At 35.9% G+C, this 18,987-nt stretch overlaps 1 protein-coding gene across 5 annotated transcripts in view; it reads left to right on the top strand.

Annotated features, from left to right (window-relative positions):
* The window catches only part of Fancd2 (Fanconi anemia complementation group D2), an 883,021-nt gene that overhangs the window by 24,023 nt on the left and 840,011 nt on the right, over positions 1-18,987 (top strand). The window lies entirely within an intron of this gene.

An 18,987-nucleotide genomic window follows, 5' to 3' on the forward strand; every position in this document is an offset into this window, starting at 1 on the left:
GACTTCAGGATGTCTGAGTTGATGCCCAAGCCATGTGAGTTGTAGTTTTTTGACTATACTGACAAGTGGTTCTTGCTTAGCCAGATTTAGCACAGCAGAGTTAGTGACGCGGTCCATCCAGGTGTATCCAAGGATCAGTCTGAGACATGTAGTTCCAAAGTAGTTAATTAGATCTGTAGTTTTTTTGGTGCTTATTGTCCAGGTTTGAGAACCATACAAGAATATGGATCTACTGGTTGCATGGTATAGTCTTAATTTTGTCTTTAATGATACTAATAATGATTTCCAGATGGGGCAGAGATTGTTATGGAAGATATTTTCTGATATCATTTTCTGTATTGTTGATGTACGATCCAGGGTATTGAAAGTCCTTTACTCTTTCTAAGGATTTATTGTTGATGTGAAGTATAAAGTTTTCACAACCTATTGAAAATACTTTGGACTTTTGGATGTTGATCTGCAGACTAATAAGTTTAGCCTGTGCCTCTAGTAAGCAGATGTTTTTGTGCATTTGTTGGTTCTGTATCAATAAGTACAACATCATCAGCAAAGCTAAGATCAGTTATTTGCATGGTGTGGGTGGATGTTTTAATGTTAAAACCAAGATCTTCTGTGTTGATGGTTTGGAAGATGTAGTCCAAGCATATTAAAAACAAATAAGGTGCTAGTACATCACCTTACAGGACTCCTGTTGTCACTGGAAATGATTCAGATGTTTCTGTTTTAAAGATTACTGTAGCATTGTAATCTTTGAGGCGCTGAGATTGCTTGTATGAGTTTTGAGGGTAGACCATAGAAGCTGAGTATTTTAAACATTGCTTCTCTATTAATGGAGTCAAAGACTTTTTTTTAAGTCTATAACGGTTAAAATGAGTGGTAAGTTTTTATCACGTGAACCTTCTATGATTCTTCTGATGCAATGTATCTGTTCTATTGTACATAGTTTTTTTTAGAAATCCAGCTTAGTTTATTCTTAAAAGTGGTGTTAAGTAAGGTTCTATTCCATTGAGTATTATCCTATTGTAGATTTTAACAGTGTTTGATAGCAAAGTAATCTCTGTAGTTATCCATTGTATTAAGACTGCCCTTTTTGGGTATAGAGACAATAAGGCCTTGTTTCCATTGTTGAGGTATTATTTCAGTGTTTAAAGCTTGATTCATTATGGCAAGGAGATTGGAATATGTATTATACTTAGCATTTTTGAAAGCTTCTGCTCTAATTCCGTCAATCCCTGGGGACTTTTCTGCTTTGGTTTGATCTATTGCTATTTTTAGTTCCTTTTCAGTGAAGTCTTCACAATTTAGTTAGTTAGATGCAGGTCTGCTAGCTGATTTGAATGTTGGGGATTATCAACATTCAGTAATTTTTGAAAGTAGTTTCTCTATTCTTTCATCAAGTTTGAATTTACTAATAGCTGTCTACCGTTTTTGTCGTGTGTGACAATATTTCCACTTCTTTTTGTTTTATGGTGACAGATATAATTTATCATTTGAAGAGTTCAAAATTAAGTGGATATTGAATACCACATTATTTCTTAGTCGAATAAGAAACTCAAAGATAGGAAATCTAATCTAAGAGTTTCATGCTGAATATAGAATACTATATAAAGTTCGGCGAAAAAACCCAACACCTGGTAGTGCAATGCTGGGCAGCTTGTAGTAAAGGTGGAGTAAGCTCCAATCACTGTCTTTGGTATTTACCCATAATGTAAAACACAGCTCCTAGGAGATGTATTATTGTTCTACATTATTATGAGAGAAGGTCACCACCCAGACCGGTTTCAACCTTTTTTGAGGTCTCGTCAGTGATTAGGTAGACCGAGATGTAATACTAAGTTTCAGTAGTCCGAGCTTATTTCTTTACTGTACGATTCGCCAAAAGGTGCACAAATACAATTACTGAAATAAGAGCCAACAGGCTTCACTTCAGTGTAGTAAAATATTCAAAATTAAGTGGATATTGAATACCACATTATTTCTTAGTCGAATAAGAAACTCAAAGATAGGAAATCTAATCTAAGAGTTTATATATATATATATAGTTTTACTTTATATAGTTTTCTATATTTGGCATGAAACTCTTAGATTTGATTTCCTATCTTTGAGTTTCTTCTTTGGCTAAGAAATAATGTGGTATTCAATATCCACTTAATTTTGAATATTTTACTTTGCCGAAGTGAAACCTGTTGGCTCTGTTATACGTTTCTTCCTTCTTATTCTATCTTAGTTTTATCTTTATACAGTTAACATAGTTTGGTTACGTATGCTGTTACTTCTTATTACACTTATCCCTTATTTCCATGTATAACTTTCATATTAAAGATATACTACATTTATTTTACCCTGTACTGAATTTCTTTCCTCTTAATTAAACAGTCATATTGGCCTCTCTATAGTCTAATCACACAATGCTCTGGTAGAGCTCACCCGATAAGCATTAACAAAATTTATATTATAACTGCACCAGCTAATACCTAGGATAGATGGGACTCTTACCCAGGATGGCTCCCTCAGAATGATACATGATGATTAGACTAAAATAAACTTTATATCTCCATTCACTAATCCCTTACATATAGTCGTGGCTCTCTTGATTAATTTATACACTTGGGTTTATCCTGCTTAGTTCATCAATATTTTATGAGCGGCTGTTTGAATTCATAAGTACAGGACAGGCAGGTACTTAAAAGAAACATTTTAATAAGCTTGAGAAATTATACAAGGAAGCAATACTAACATATTATCTGAAACATTCTCAAGTAAAGTCATAGGTTCAATACTAAATTTCTTTACCAAACACACGAATAAACATGCATAGACCACTACTATAAGCAATTTAACCTTATTTTTTAGGCAACTGTCATTCCTTTGTTAATTATATTACTTTGCACATTGATATTAGATCATACAGAGACAAACCAGGCCTTGTTGGGCTGACAATTCTTAGTTAAATGGGCCTGAGCCAATCTTAGATATATCTTAAAGTTCCATAATATTAGTCCAATTTTACAGATTCTCTTAGAGGATTACTTTCCTTTATGACTGGAATTCACAAATTAAAAGTCTACTTTACCGTCTCTAATTGGATGCTATGTCTTTCTCCTCGCCTTGTCTGGTCATCAAGGCTTCCTTGCTCTGCTTCCTACCCGTTCACCTTTGATCAGTCACACGAATAGAATCTCGACGGGAAAGAAAGGATATGGCACTGGAATATTGCCCGAGCTGAACAGCATCTGCTTGGTTCTTCCGTCGCATGACAACGCACAGCTATCCTAGTCCAAGGATATAGCTTGGCCCATTCTAAATGTGCGACAGATGAACCTATGCCTTCCGTGGCCACCCAGGAACTTCTCTGTCGAAGTTGACCTATCTCCGAGAGAGGTCAGGAGCCAGGAACCCAAGAGAAAAAAAAAGCCTCGAATTCGGGTTTGCATGGCCTTTTTGTCTTCCTTCTCTTCTCGGTAATTCTCGGCCATCGCGATGCCCGCCAATGCAGTCACGTGGATTCATGTCATCGTATTCAGTCCCCTGTATTTCATCGCACGTGCACTTGTTTTGCTCTTCTTGGAAAGCACCTTAGTTTCTCTTTCCAGTAACTATCTTTCCTCCCCCCCCTTTTTTTTTATGCGTAACACAGGATGGTTAACAGTGACCCTTGAACTCTGGCTTACTGGCTTAGCCACTTTAAGGTACATGAAATAGGGTTAAGTAGATTTAACAGCTTATTTTAACTTCTATATCTGATCTATGTGTATAGATTAGGTCTTATAAACAATAATTTTACATTTTAGTACAATTTCTTTCTCCTAATTTTGATTTATATACATAAGTTATCTTCTTAATCTACTGCCAGCATGCCACATTCTCTGCCTAAGTTAAACTAAAGTTGTGTCTTGAATAATATGTGTTAAAGCATTTCTTAATTTATTCAAGACACATAAAGGCCCTCCTTCTTAGAAAAATTTTACATCTGTAAAATTCTTTTACAGTCTTCTTCCTCCCTTTTTGGTATAATATCTGTAATATGATCAGATGAGGTATGTTCTGCAGCTTTCTTAATTACTGTATGCTTGCAATCTTTGTGGCTATGATTTCCTCGTCCCTTTCTCTGGCTAATTTCCCTTAATTTCCTTTCCCCTTCGCTTTGATCATCTACCATCTGGACACTTGATATGAAGTGAGTTTCTATCTGGCTGTTTTCTTTGGATTTAGAAGCTAACAAGGAATCAGCCTGTTCATCTATGCAATTTTCATCTCAGACTGTACATTTTCTGTGATGTTACCCTCATTATGCACTCTCCTTTGAAGTGATTCCCTAACAATCTTTCCATTATTATTTCTCCCTTTTCTTGACTGTTCTCTTCCCATGAGGGAAATAAAATATCCCTCATGAAATATCCCATGAGGGATATTTCATTTCGAGAGAAATCGCATGAGAATCTGTACTTCTTTAGAAACCTTGTTCCCAAGATGATTTGTACACCTGCGCAAGATGCCCTAGGGAGAACCAACAAATCTTGCCAAACTCTCATGTTGAATTCGGGTAAGTACAACTTTACCCTAAATTTCTTTGTTACATATATTTCTGATGTTGAGATCCCTGATAATCTAATGGGTCTCTTTAGTTTGTAACCACCTCGCCATACACTGGGTTTGATTTCCTGAAGGTAATCTTCAGTAATTACAGAGGCCCAGGAGCCAGTGTCTAGCAAGATGTTACAACCACATCCATGTACATTCCCTTTTATTTTCATTCTTGATCCTCTTAGACGTTCATGCTTCCCTTTTCCTCTCTTCCACCGTTTACTTTCGAAATTATGAGGAGTGTACTCAAATCTCGGCTCATATCTATTATTTCTATAGGAAGTTCTCTTGTTCTTAAAACAATTTCGGGCTAAATGCCCAATCTTTCGACAATTAAAACATCGAGGAGTCTCCTTTCTTTCTCCTTGTCCACTACTTTGTTCAGTTTTTTGTAAAGACTCCTCGGGTTTCTGTTCTGTTCTTGCCGTCATCTGCTTTAATGCAGCATCAAGACGGTCTATCATAGGCTGTTGAATTCTTTCTACTTCTTGCCTGATGAATTCAGTAGTCCTCTCGGTTTGCGGTATAGCTGAATTTGAGGTCTTTTCTGTTATTGCCGCCAGCTTTAGTGCAACATCAAGACGGTCTATTAAAGGCTGTTGTAGCCGTTCAATTTCTTGTCCTATAAAAGTGCGTAGTTCCACATTTGTTATCCCTACTTCTTCCTTTGTGATATTTATTTTTATTTCAGCCTCTTGATTAGTGTTGAACAGTATTTTCTCTTATTTCCTCACTGTCCTTTTGGTCCTTACTTATCTCTATGCATGAGCTAGATTCATTCTCAATTTTGTTCTCGCAGTTGGAACTCTTCATCTCCTTGATCATGTTAATGTAGTTGGCGGTAGATGCGGGACAAATGTCTCCGAGCAATTGTTCTCTTTCTTTTACTGCTGCATAGCACTCCTTCATGTTCGATATCCCTCTTCCAAAAGCTGTTTCTTTCAACTCCTGCTTCAAACTTGTCCTGAAATGTTGGAAAATGGCCCATTCTAAATGATGTTTGTCTTCATTAGAAACACTAAAGGTATTAGAGAGTGTGAGTAGTCGGTCGTAGAAATCAGACGCTTTCTCTCCTCTTTCTTGTACAATCTTCCGCAGCTTCAAGAGGTTCTGCCCTACAGTCTGTACTCCGGAAAATTTTGAGATTAAGATCTCTCTGAAATCTCCGTAATTAAAGTTTCCTTTTAGGCTTGGTGATGATTGCAAATAAGCCATGGCCTTCCCTACTAATTTGCTGCGTATTAATAGAATTAGGAAATCACTCCAGCGGTTAATCTTTCTTGGTTCCTCAATATTTTCGAAGAAGGTAACCACATCATCGTTGTCTTCCCCAGAAAATTGTGGGAATACTTGCTCTAAATTTTTGGATCTAAAAAATTCTTCATTGTCTATGTTGGAACTTGTAGGCAGAGACATGATGGTATTTTGGCTCACAATAAGATGTTATTGAAATATTCTAATACTCTAATTTATGCCTGCCTGATATGAATTCAAAGACCAACTCTCTGTGATTGATCTATTTACTAGCTTTTTGTTGTCGGGATTAAATCATATCCTGCCGAGTGACTGCGCCATTTTGTTATACGTTTCTTCCTTCTTATTCTATCTTAGTTTTATCTTTATACAGTTAACATAGTTTGTTTCCGTATGCTGTTACTTCTTATTACACTTATCCCTTATTTCCAAGTATAACTTTCATATTAAAGACATACTACATTTATTTTACTCTGTACTGAATTCCTTTAACACAAATAAACATGCATAGACCACTACTATAAGCAATTTAACCTTATTTCTTAGCAACTGTCGTTCCTTCATTAATTATGTTACTTTGCACATTGATATTAGATCATACAGAGACAAACCAGGCCTTGTTGGGCTGACAATTCTTAGTTGAATGGGCCTGAGCCAATCTTAGATATTTCTTAAAGTTCCATAATATTAGTCCAATTTTACAGATTCTCTTAGAGGATTACTTTCCTTTATAACTGGAATTCACAAATTAAAAGTCTACTTTACCATCTCTAATTGGATGCTATGTCTTTCTCCTCGCCTTGTCCAGTCATCAAGGCTTCCTTGCTCTGCTTCCTACCCATTCACCTTCGATCAGTCACACGAATAGAATCTCGACGAGAAAGAAAGGATATGGCACTGGTATATCGCCCGAGCTGAACAGCATCTGCTTGGTTCTTCTGTCGCACGACAACGCACAGCTATCCTAGTCCAAGGATATAGCATGGCCCATTCTAAACACTGCGATAGATGAACCTATGCCTTCCACGGCCAGCCAGGAACTTCTCCGTCAAAGTGGACCTATGTCCGAGAGAGGTCAGGAGCCAGGAACCCAAGAGAAAAAAAGCCTCGAATTCGGGTTTGCATGGCCTTTTTTGTCTTCCTTCTCTTCTCAGCCATCGCGATGCCCACCAACACGGTCACGTGGATTCACGTCATTGTATTCAGTCCCCTCTATTTCATCGCACGTGCACTTGTTTTGCTCTTCTTGGAAAACACCTTAGTTTCTCTTTCCAGTAACTACCTTTCCCCCCACCCCCCCCTTTTTTTTTATTTATGCGTAACACAGGATGGTTAACAGTGACCCTTGAACTCTGGCTTACTGGCTTAGAGACTTTAAGGTACATGAAATAGGGTTAAGTAGATTTAACAGCTTATTTTAACTTCTATATCTGATCTATGTGTATTATAGATTAAGTCTTATAAACAATAATTTTACATTTGAGTACAATTTCTTTCTCCTAATTTTGATTTATATACATAAGTTATCTTCTTAATCTACTGCCAGCATGCCACATTCTCTGCCTAAGTTAAACTAAAGTTGTGTCTTGAATAATACGTGTTAAAGCATTTCTTAGTTTATTCAAGACACAACAGCTCTTATTTCAGTAAATGTAGTCATTTGAAGAGTGTTTCTAGTATCCTCAGTTTTGTTATAATTTCCAAGTTCCTCGCAGTATTTATTTATTTATTTGATTTTCTTTGTCTCTGGTCATTAGTTCATTGACCTTGTTATTTAAAATATCTAGTTTATCTTTATTTATTTCATTCCTGTTTAAGCGGTAGAGTTTCCTTGCTTTATTTCTTTTATGTATATATTTTTCAGTTTCAGAGGTAATCCATTTTTCCCAAGTCTTTTTTGTTGCTGTTTCCAAGAATTTTGTTGGATGTTATGTTTATTGCTTCCATGATACCCTTATATTTTTCATTAACTGGATCTTTAAGAATGTTTTCCATATTGTCTTCTAATGTGCTGTGGAAAGATGCTGCAATTTGTTGGTTATTTAGTTTGTCCCAGTTGTATTGTTTCTTTTTAGGCTTGTTATTTTTAGAGGCTTTTAGTGAAAGTTTAATGTGGGCACTGATTATTCTGTGATCAGAGTTTAGTTCAATCGTGTTATATGCTCGACAGTTCTTGATTGATTTGATCCACTTTCCATTGATTAGTATGTGGTCTGTTTGGGAATGAGAACCATTTGGATGTTCCCAGGTCCATAGTCTTCCTTTTGGATGGGGAAATTTGGTTTGGGTGATTACCATGTTATAGCTATTGCAGAAGTTCATAAGAGAATGTCCATTGTTATTTGTGGTTTCATGATAAGTGTATTTACCCATGTTTTTAGTAGTATTGACAATGTCTTTACCAATTTGGGCATTAAAATCATCACCAATGAGTGTGACATCGTTGACTGAGAAGTTCATGACAGTTTCAGAAAGAACTTTATAATAGGTGTCTTTGTCTTCTAGTGGAGCACATTCTATAGGAGCATATGTGGATATTATTGTCAGTTTTGGGTTGATACTTATGGTTATGAGGAGAATTCTTTCTGACACTTTTTCAATTGTTGTTACTTTTTCTGCTAGTTCCTTCTTGAGCATTATTCCAACCCCTCCAGTACCATCATTGCTTGCTGATTTATAAATAAATCTTCATTTTTTGTCATCTGATGTTTCATTTGCTTCATGATTGTCAGTTCTCCATCTATGTTCTTGTATACATATGTCTATGTTGACTTTTTCTGCTCCTCTAAGTAGCTCAAAACAATTTTCCAGTTTTCTTGAGTGTCCGTATGTTGAGAAGATGAGATTAGATTTCCATAATTTAATTTATGATCACACTTTCTTGTACCTTTATTCAACCAAGAACTTCCTGGAAGGCTTTGATCCTTGGTATGCATAGTAACTGTATCAGCAGTTGAGGCACAAGTCTGGAAGTAGCTGATATTATCTTGTTTCCTTTCGTAATCATTTAATATCCACATATTGGGTGATTGGCTCTAATATGTTTTACCAGTCACGTTAGCCTACTGGGAATTTATCCAGGATCTCCAGGGGCACCTGGAGGTGCGACTTGGATTTTTACCCCCAGTCTAGTAAAAAAAAACACTTGTATTTTTCATTGAAATACAATATTGTGGATATGGCACCAGCGCATGGTAGAGCAGTGGTGGGAAAGACATCATTGTTGAATGATTTGAATTTATATGATTTTGTACAGTGCATTCTATGAGATGCATATGTTGTGAAAATTAAAGGATTTATGGAAGGATAGTGAAACTGGTCAGCAAGTATGAATTAAGTGTTTCAAGGGAGAGTGCCAGTTAGGTGGCAAGGACAAAGCAAATGTTAGGAGAGTAGACAGTATCGATGGTAAAATAATAATAATAAGCTAAATGCCTTTTATTCCCTTATAGGGAGTAGGGAAGACCTTTAAACCCTATCTAGCTTTTGCAGACTGAGTAGGCAGTTCAATTTCCAACAGTAGTCAATCAGAGATAGGTGGCCCATGTCTATCACTAATTATAGACAACCCCGATGAACAGATTGGCAACTCTTGCTACCTAACCTTAACAGGGTTCTACAGTCAATTTTCTTGAGTTTCCATGAGAAAAAATCCGCTTGCTTCTGCCAGAGATCAACTAACTCAGGAACCAGTCAAAGAAAGGCTTAGAAAAAGTTCTTCCAGTCAGCAACTTGAACTATAAGTCTATCTTCGGGCAGCCTAGCGCAGAAGATGCAAACACCATTTCCACTGAGCTACACACGCCTTCAATGGTAGAATGGATATTGTTAATGTCAGAATTAATATTGAATGTATGGGGTTGGAAATACAGCAGAACAAAATGGACTTAAATAAGGAAATAGCATGCTTGCATGTTATCCTTCACAGCACAGAGTGTGAAATTGAAAACCTGAAGAAGTGGCAAGAGTGTAGCAAGGCTGAGAAGAGAATGCTGGTGGTCCGAGGTAAGAATTGAGATTATTTGAACATATAAGAAAAACAAGTTGAGCAGAAAATTATGTATGGAGACTCCATGATTAGAGGAGTACTTAACAAAAGTATAACAATATCATGTTTCCTTGGCTCAAAAACTAATGATATTAGTCATGCCATTCAGATGCAGAAAGGTAAGGCAAAAGAACTAATTGTATTGGTTTGTACTAATGATCTGAGAGATAAGTATTCTGTGACTGAGAGACAGAGAAAAGATGTGATGGAGTTGTTGGACGAAGCTAAAAAGAGTGATAAGGTGAAATTTGTAAGTCACCTGCCATGCTCTGATAGAGGTGAATTGAGGAGGCATGCATTAATACTAATGAATCAATATGCAGGTGTTGTAAATAAGGAATGATGTAGGATTTGTGGATGTATGGTCTGAGATTCACAGAAGGATCTGCCTCAGATCTGTATCTGAATGGGTTGTGTTAGGTGTCAAGAGAGAGAACTTTGTTCACCAAGCATGCTCAAATTCAGCAAAACTTAAGCAATTAGGGTGGATGCAAGTCAGTGTGTGTGTGTGAAGGCACCCATGAGACAACTGAGTATGAGAGTACCCAACAAGTGTGGAATATAGTTTCTCAACAAATATTGAATAGTGTAGTTATTTTGGGAAGTAAAAGTGGTGGGGGCCTAAAGGAATGCTGCAGTTTCTATAGTATCAGGAACAAGAAAGAGGAGTTTTTGGCATTGGTTAGTGCGACTTATGATGCGTTGAAGTACACAAAAAGGGAAGATTGTTGTTAGATTCATGTTCAATAGTGAGCTTGATGCGAGTATCAATGGAGGTAATTTTATCCAGAAACTGAAGTAGTTCTGTTTCAAAGTGAGATCAGATTGCAAAGATGTCATCCACAAAATGTAGCCAAATTCGAGATTTAGGAGAAGTGGTATTAGAAATCTGATTTTCTAAATGTCCCATAAAATAATTAGCCAAAGCAGATATAGGACTGTAAAATCTTGAATAAAAGGAGTTTTTGTAATAAAATACCTTTTATGCAGATTTTACAAGTATGCTAAGTCCCACTAAAATACTTGTGAATTAATAGAAAAACTTGGTGTAATTGAAATGGAAATAATGTTTTTTCTTTGAATTATTGAATATTGTAATATCAAAAGTTTTGTGTAAGAACAAAGGAAATTATATATAAGGTAAATTGTATCTAAGTAAACCTCTAGTCAACAAAAATTCCAGACAGATTAAGGAATTAAGTCATGACCTGAGGCTACTGCAAACACGAAGGTCGACATTACATGGGGGTTTCCCGACTAAATGCACCGATCGACGTGGGTGACGGGTGCAGAACATCAGGGTACCCAGGGGACTATGACGTAAGAAAAACGAAGGTCATTGGAACTGTATAAATAGCAGCTTGCTTGGGCTTGTCTGGGGCCTTTTTCTTGGAGTTCGAGTCGATCTGGTGTGCAGTTCCCGTTTGTGGGTCAGCGTGAAGTTAAGAGGTCATGTGGAGTTCCGACAGGAGAGTTCGGACTCATGATGGTATCAAAGTCACCGTAAGCCGAGGAGTTCTGCGGAAAGTACGATGTTCGGTAATGGCAACTGAGCTTCACTAGAATCGTGGGTGATGAAACATTATCTCAATCGGAGATCTTCATTCAAGAAGCAAAGGCCAGGAGAACGATGCAGCTAAAGCAAGTCGTATTAGGAGGAACCAGATGCTGAACATCCAAGCTGTAGGAATTAATTTGTTCGCTGATAACAAGGAAGAAGTCTCACAATTTTTGAAAGAGATGTCCTGGTGTAGTGATGAAGTCTAAGGGGAATAAGAAGAGATAATCACTCGAATCAACCTGAGAGGACCAGGCTTCGTGAAAAGTAAGAACTTTTCATTATTTAGTCATAAACCAACTTAGAATGTGACGGTGGTTTGAATTGATGAAATTGATTTAAAGTTAATGTTACAGGACTTTAGGCCTTGAGCTAATGTCTGAATTAATTCTACGTAAGAAAAAGCCTAGCTCAAATTGTTGTGAAACTGCTTGAGTTTATTAATGTAGAAATTCCTTAAGCGTGTTTTTATTATATGTTGACGATCGGAATGTATGTACAGGTAAGAGGGGGGGGGATAAAATTCTAGACATGTCCTAAACAGAAATGTTCAGATGGTTGTGGGATATGATTGAATAATTTTAGAGAGTTGTTAGTTAGAGCTTACAAAAATTAACCAAATTTAATATCTTTAATTGTGTATCTTTACTTAGTGATGAATAAACTGTTTTATTGTCAAAATAACTTGCCTGATCTCTAAGTCCAATGCACTACTCCTAAAATCGAACCTATGTGTCTTGAAGTAGATATTGCCATGACTGCAGAGTAAGAATTATATATGGAGGTAATTTGGTATACAGATTAGTTGGAACTAATCTGTATACTGGGTATTCTATTCTACGGAGGGAGATAGCTCTCTTATCCTACAATTTTGGTGGCGCAGTTGACTTGCAAACAAATTTTCCAAAATTCAAAATTAGAATATAATGCCAGTAAATCAGACAAAGAATTTGGCTCCAGCCCGAAGCACTTTTTTCTTTGTTCTCGACGTCATGCACACGTGATCCTTACTATTTGCGGCCACAAGATAGAGGTAACGTAACTGACGATAAGTCAGATGTATAGTAAAAGGTTAAGAAAATAAGTTTTTAAATGAGAAAACGTAGAATTTTACAAAGGCGTAGCCAGAATAAGATTTAATTAATAACTATAATAGAAAAAAATATCATAGATTTAACAATAAAACAATAGATTTTAACAGGACTACCCATTACAGTACATTCGATCTGCTACAATAACTTATTACACCAAATAAAATAGCTGGTATTCATAGTAAACTTGAATAAATTGACATTGTCAACTGAGAAATCTGCTTGTAAAAGCTGTATTATTTCTTGAAATGGTATATTTGTAAACAATAAAACTCAAACTATATAGTTTCAGACTCATTTCAATATTTCCCGACTCTTGAAGATCATTAATTTTTTCTTTAATGTGAAAACTATTTTTTATATAAGAGGTGGTTTTCCTAGTAAAATTTTGTAGAAGTCTTGAAAGATATTTTGCCAAATAATAAGTAGGAAATACTCTGCAGCCAACTATTGGATGTAATAGATAACCAGATTTGTATACCTTAGGAAGGCCATAAGTATATGGGGAACAAGCATGATCAATCTGCAATTTTTCAATAGTATTAGTATCTAAGGAATATAACTACATTCAGCATAAAGAATTATTATTATTATATGACACCACTAAGGAGTCCAAACACTCATCGAGGAAGGGCACCTACTCTACAACTCTGTCTCCACTGCATCTACGCCAATAACATCTACTAACCACACTAGTATTTTCACAAACATCCATGCCCATGGTGGGATTCAAACCTGCAGCCTTTTGGCTGGAGAGTGGATATGCTAACCGCTCGGCCAACCAGGCTGAATGGTTAGTGTATGAATGTTAGCTTGAGAATCGAGAGCTTGTAATTCAGGTAAAGAAATATTCAGAGGGGAAGGTTTAGCTTTATACAAAATCTGTGCAATCTTTCAAACCTTAGCTTATTAGTGTGATCTGTACAAAATTCACCAATGCCTTTTTCTACACACCATAAAGTCTAAATGAGGCAGACGACAAGGTGTTAGTTACTGGAAAATCTGGGCCTTTTGACAATACTTAATTCATCATTTGTAAAAGGATGGTTATTTCAATTTATTACTCCATTTTTCATGGGTAGAGATGAATGGATGGGTGCTGAATGAACCAATGACATTCTTGTTCTGATGTTGTCTCCTTCCAGTTATTTGGCTTCAATCCTTAGTGGACTCCCCATCCCACCCCAAGTAATTCTCACATTGTTTTATTTCGGTTTTTGTATATGGGTACTGTGATACCTATACTCCAATCATCTGGAACGCAACCTTCCTGCCAAGCCTCCTGATTGCATTGCTCTTGAATATTTTCTACCACCATTCCATCATTTTTTTTTATTAATATCTGATCCACATAAAATGTTTCAAGATCTATAGTATTTTGGTGCTGTGTGTAGTCAAGAGGAAATGAAGGAAGAATTCTGTTGACTTTTTTTTTAACAGCTTAAGGTTATAGTCTATGGAGATGACACAGTGAGGGAGGCTGTTCCAAATAACAGAGACAGATGAAGAGGCAGAGAAGTTGGTTTGCCAAGTTTAGAGCTGGACTGTAAATGGGTGTTGATCAGCAGCTGCCCTTGTTTGTATGGATTTGGAGGAAAATGGAGGAATGACATTGGCCATTTTGACAGAGCAATGTCCATGAAAGTGTACTTAGAACAGACATTTTGCAATTTTTCCAAGTAATTATTCTACGCATTAACATAAAGATATTCTAGATCTTTATTTTGCATTATTTTATTGTTTTTTTTTCCATTCTTTATTCTGATGTTTATCTGCTGTGTTCTTTACCAAAGTCTCCTTATGATGTGTAAGAAATTATATTTTTTCTCTATTCTCACATTGCACTAACTGACTGACTTACTAGGAACATTTGGTATGCTTTCTGTTATTTTGTATGACTCACTCTTTAACTTTCTTTGTTCACTGTCTACATTTGATTTTTCTGTTCCTGAAGTCTCATTGTTTTCATCAGAATCTGCCACTAATTCTCTAAGTTTTGTTTCTTTTTTCTTTGGATTTTTTTTTTCATTTTTTTTATTGAATAATATTTAGATATTTGAGTCTGCAGTTCTCTGAATCCTGAAGAACTCTGATTATTTTTAAAACTTTTGCACAATGGAGTCCAGTTTAATTGAGCCACTGGTTAATCTGGGCAGTTTTGTATTCAAGATGCACCTTAAAGAACAAAAACTGAATGTGAAGATTAACCAGAATTTGATTTGTTTATTTGGGAGAGTGAACACTAGATTATGCACTTCTGATTGCCATATTACTATATTACCAGATGGCTTAACGAATCTGCTTGCATGACTATTAGATGTCTGTGATCCCTCAACGTATATGTCATGTCGGCTGAGTGTATCAAATTGTATCATATTATATAAGATAATCTCATTGTATAAGACAGTGTAAAATTTAATTTTGTTTTTCTGTATTTTATCGTATTTTGTCAATTTGAGACCATAAGCAAGATGCCAAGAAAAAATTTCATGAAGGTGTCATATAAGTTGGGCAACTAATTTAAATTTTTTGTTTATTATTATTATTATTTATTTATTTATTTATTTTTTTGTATGTAGCTCCTGTCCATGAAAGGTTTTGTAAATCTACATCTGTACCTAGGATGAGCTGAGAATTTTTTTTATTTTTTATTTATTTTTACATAGTCCAAAAGACCATACTCTAAAAATGCTTTGCTCTGCAGCTTGTTGTTTGGAGAGTAGATACTCTGACCACTGGGCTAACCAGGCTGGCAGAAGATGTACAGTATACTGCCTGTGAAGTGAATTCAGACTTCCTGTGGTGTGATCTATTTTCACAAAACAGGCTCTGGTGACCCCAGTGCATATTCCTACTTCAAAAAAAAAACAATAGCTTCCTATCTGGAGAAAATGTCAACTACACCCAGTAACTGGTAGATGACCTTTATCTCCTAATAAAATGCCACCACAAAAGGAGAAACTGGAATTCCCCTTGCTATGGAAGGGGGGAGGATTCCACTTTCTTTCACCCCCCCTCCAATTACTATCATTGATATGAAGTGTGCCAAACATACTTAAAGATCCATAATTTCCATTTCAATTAAAAATTGTATTTTTAATTGAAATGGAAATAGGTGGTATTATTGTATACCACCTTATATCACCTGGCAGTCAGTCTGCTGTACTGCTGCAGACTGCCAGGTGGTATAAATGTCTGAACCTGTCAGCATCGAAGAATTACTTGGGTGCCGATAAACACATTAACAAGTAAAGATAAGGAAGTTATTATCCCTCTTTATATGGCTATGATTTGGCCACATCTTGACTACTGCATACAGTTTGTTCACCTGGGTTTTCTTGGGAAGGTGGTAGAGAGGATTCAGAAACAAGTGACCAAGATGGGGACATGTCTGCAGAATACTTCCTACAAGGATAGGCTGAAGATTTGTGGGGTTGCAAAGTTTAGTTGATAGGTGGAAAAGAGGGGACATGATAGAAACTTTTAAGATATTAAGGGGATTTTATAAGATTTATGCAAGTGAAAATTTTCAATATGTGACAAATAGTCTGAGAACTAGGGGCTATCTGTGGAAGTTGTGTAAGAATGTGGTTAGTAGGGGTGTGGACCAGATTTTTTGCATGGAGAGTGGTGGGTGAGTGTAAACCATTCCATTCAGGAAATGGAATGGTTTGCAGAATTGGTTGTGAGTTTCAATATGGTGAGTGGATTCAAGGAGAAGTATGATAGGATTTGTGTGCATAATGGTTAATTTGGATCTCCCATGATGAGTCTCTTAACTCCATGGAGATGTTGTTAATAATAATACTAATAATAATAAATATTGAACTGACAGTGAAAAAGGAAAAGTTGGTCCTTGTTGAAGATCTGAATAGCAGAGTAGGAAATGATTGTCAGACATACAAAAATATTTTGGTAAAAAATTGGAGAAAAGAGCCAAGCTAATGATAATGGATTTCTGCTCGAGACATGGATTGATTATTATTAACACAATGTTCCAACATAAAAATGTGCACAAATTCACATGATGAGAAGAGGCAGGGGATAAGAAAAATCTCATTGACTGTGTTATTGTTAATAGTGATGTTTTCTCACTGGTGCAGGACACCAGAGTGTATAGATGATTTGAAATTGGAATTGATCACCATTTAATCTTGAGCAGAATGAAACTGAATTTCATATTGAAAAGAAGAACATGAAAGCCAGCTTTAAAGCGAATAAAAGATGAACAGCTCTCAGATGTGAACTGTATACTAAAATACACAAATGTTATTCGAGAAAAAAATGAAAGTGTTTGAGAACAGGAACAGATTAAGTGGCAAGCACTGAAGAAAGCATTGTTTGATACAGTGAGAGAGGTTTGTAGTGAGGTTGTCTGCAAGAATAGAAAAATCAGAACTCTATGGTGTACACAAAAGTTAAAGAGGTATTGAAGGAAAAGAAAAAAGCATATCAAAAGTTTCTGGCAAATAAGTCAGCTTGTGCTCTTAGACACTGTGGAGAATACAGAGACAAATGTAAGAAAGCTAAACACTGTGTAAAACTAGCTAAACAAAAGTCATGGGAAGACTTTGATAAGAACATAGAAAATAAATATCAGGAAGGTTGCCACCTTCCTCATATTTATTTCTAGAGGTTGTTGAAAAAGCTCAAAAATGGAGGAAAGAGTGCTGTAAAAGAAATTAGAAATGATAAAGGTGACATGAAAACTGGAGAAAAAGATATTTTTGATGTGTTGAGTAATTACTTTGAAAATTGCTAAATGAAACAATGACTACACATTGGTAAAAAACACTCAATAGGCATGCAATCAGGAATACATATCCATACTTGAAGTAGAAAAAGCCATCAAAAACCTGAAATGTGGAAAGGCAGCTGGAGTAGGTGATATTTGACCAGAAATGCTGTAGTATGTAGGTATAAAAGTCTTGCAGTGGCTGCACTGCATAGTTCAGAAGGCCTGGACAGAGGGACGAATTCCTGATGATCGAAGTAGAGCTCTCATAGTACCCATATATAAAAAGGGAAATCGAACTGATTGTTGAGAATTACAGAGCTGTTTTCCTAGTGAGTGTTCCTAGTAAAACTTATGCAAGTATACTTGAGAAATGATTGAGAAGGATTGTGGAAGGGAAGCTTGGTGAAGAATCAGCTGGATTCAGGCCAAATAGAGGTGTCAGGATCAGATTTTCACTTTATGACAAATAGTTGAGAAATCATGGAAATATAACAAAGATCTATATTTAAGTTTTGTAGATCTGGAAAAGGCATATGACAAGATGCCAAGAGAAAAGTTATTCAAAATGCTACACTTGTATGGTATCAATGGAGCATTATATCAAGCATTACTTGGTCTTTATTTGAGTTGCAAGTCAGCAGTTAGAATTGAAGAGAAGTACAGGAAGATGGCTTAATGTTAAATCTGGTATCAGACAAGGATGTACATTGTCCCCCCTCTGTTATTCATTATCTATATGGATTGCATTATGAAAGAAAGTGTTATTAAACCTGATATCAAAATTGGGGATGTTTATGTCTGCTCTTTGCTTTATGCATATGATGATATACTTCTAAATAAATCTGCTGCAAAACAAGTCTACAAGATTCTCTGACTAAATTGAATAATTGTTGTTATATATTTGGTATGAAGGTCAGCAATAACAAGACAAAAACAATGAAAAATAGGGAGAAGCAAAAAAAAAAAAATATGCAGAAAATATCAACTGTATTGTGAATGGAGAAACCTATAGAACAAGTAAGACATTTCAGCTACTTAGGTGCGATTTTCAGTGAAGATGGTAAGCTAAATATGGAAATAGTCAACAGACTCAACATAGCAGGTATGGTAGGTGATCAATTGAATTAATTTATATGGAATAAGAGAGAAATTAGTTGTATACAAGACAGTGTTCAAACCAATTTTAACTTATGGATCTGAGAGCTGGGTTAGAAATGAAACACTTGACGAAAGACTAGAGGCCACAGAAAGTCCTGATAAAGATTAAGGGTGTGAACAGATAGCAACAATGGCAATATCATATTAAAAACGAAGATATTAGGAAAGAACTTGACATTGTTATTATCATCCAGGAATGTGTCAGTAGAGCTGATCTCAGGTGCTGGTCACTTAAACAGCATGGGAGAGGAAAGATTAGGAAAACAAGTAATCTCTTCCAAGTTGGCAGGAAAAAAGACCCAAAGGAAGACCAGATATAGGTGAATTGATACAGTAATAAGTTCCTTTGAAGACAGAAATATAAGATCCGATAATGTAGGGGTCTTGATAGGTAACAGATTGATTTGGAGGAAAATTGTATTTAGGAAGTTAGTAATGATGTAAATTTTTCGTGTAGCACTCATATATTCTGTACATGTCAGAAATTTTATGATGATGATAAATATTGAAACTTAAGTGGATGACATAATGGTGAAATTAAATAGCAATGGAATGA

Source organism: Typopeltis vanoorti, chromosome 1, assembly GCF_054136105.1.
Source record: "Typopeltis vanoorti isolate ZY-2024b chromosome 1, IOZ_Tvanoo_1.0, whole genome shotgun sequence".
NCBI lineage: Eukaryota > Metazoa > Arthropoda > Arachnida > Uropygi > Thelyphonidae > Typopeltis > Typopeltis vanoorti.